Genomic DNA, 1,548 nt, shown 5'->3' with positions numbered 1-1,548 from the left:
TAGCAGTCTTTTTTTTGTTGTTGTTGTTGCTTACGATTTTTATTGTGTTTTATAACTAATGTCCTTAGCAGTCTTATCCTAGAATACCACAACAGGGTAGATGATGGGTAGGGGTGTATGCAGGATGCATGGCTAGGCTGATAACCCATTTCTTTATTAAATCAATACTGCCTTAACTGGTTACTGGAGTCAACGGAACACCTTAAGACATCCACACAGCCTAAGAAATCTCAAAGTAGGGATTTAAGGGATAATAGCATTCATATTCTTTGAAATAAAAAATGTTTTATATATAGCCATCTCTAGGCAGTAAGGAATCTTCATAATCTCAAAGGGTACACTGTCTGAAAGCTCTTATGAAAGGTTTTTTTAGTCCTAGAGAAGAAATGAGATTTGCCCAAGGCCACAAATTAAAATACAGCTGAAAACCCAGGTCTCTTGTCTATCACTCAAGGATATCTCTTTTTCTCCCCTTCTCCCAAATTGACTTCTCCCTTGGGATAATGAAAAACCAGAAGAAAATAAACATACCAATTAATAAGGAAATATCACAGTTAAATCAAAAGCATTTCTATCACGGAATATTATGCAACTATTAAAAATGCATTTGACCTATGTATACTGACAGGGAAAGTACTTAAGAAATACCAAGTTAAAAAAAAACACAAAGTAATTCAATTTTTGTGAAAAAAAAAAAAAAAAAAGAAAATACATGTTCATGTATGTAAAGAAAATGGTATAGCTGGTATGAAAGAATTCCTAGGAATTGTCATGGAGAGGGTTATTCCTTGTTTAACAGTAACTCCTTCATTATAATGATTATCTGATTACACTTCCAAAAGCTTCAAGTGGCTGACAGAACAGAATTACCACTTGGGGGGTGGGGAGAAGAAACTAGGAGAGAACTACAAGGCCTACCCAAGGTTCATGGAAATACAGAATTCAAGACTTCAACTTCCTATCTAGTGACACCCACAATCTTCTACTGTGTGATGCTAAATAGGGCAACTTTCCCAAGTCAAAGAGGAAGATGTGATAACTGGGGTTTCTTATAAACTGATTATAGTATTAGGTACTGGGCTCAGCGGGAACTGTACTTACAAGGTGAGCACAATATTCCTATAGGTCACAGGATCTGGGCAACTCCCAGTTCTTCTCGAACCCTAGTGGGAAAATACTAGAAACGATGCTGCTCACAACTCTGGAGCCAGACACAACAGGTTTAAATCCCAACTCTATTGTTAGCTGTGTGGACACAAATTAACCAATTTTTGTGTCTCAGTTTCCTCACCTATAAAATGGGGATAATAACAGGACTTTCTTAGAGCAGCTGGGAGCACTAGTGAGTTAATACACATAAAGAACTTGGAACACTACCCAGCACAGCAAAGTAAGTACTGAGTGTCATTACTGTCATCACTGGAAAGCAAGCAGTTCCTCACCTACAGGTTCTCAGGGGCCTCTGACTAAACAGAAACAAAGGAAACCTATAGTAGTAACACCATCAACATGTACTGCTCTGTTCCTTCCATCAAGACTATGACTCCA

Source organism: Cervus elaphus, chromosome 1 (genome assembly GCF_910594005.1).
Source record: "Cervus elaphus chromosome 1, mCerEla1.1, whole genome shotgun sequence".
Taxonomy (NCBI): domain Eukaryota; kingdom Metazoa; phylum Chordata; class Mammalia; order Artiodactyla; family Cervidae; genus Cervus; species Cervus elaphus.
The sequence above is the reverse complement of the archived record's forward strand: the minus strand, read 5'-3'. Positions refer to the sequence as shown.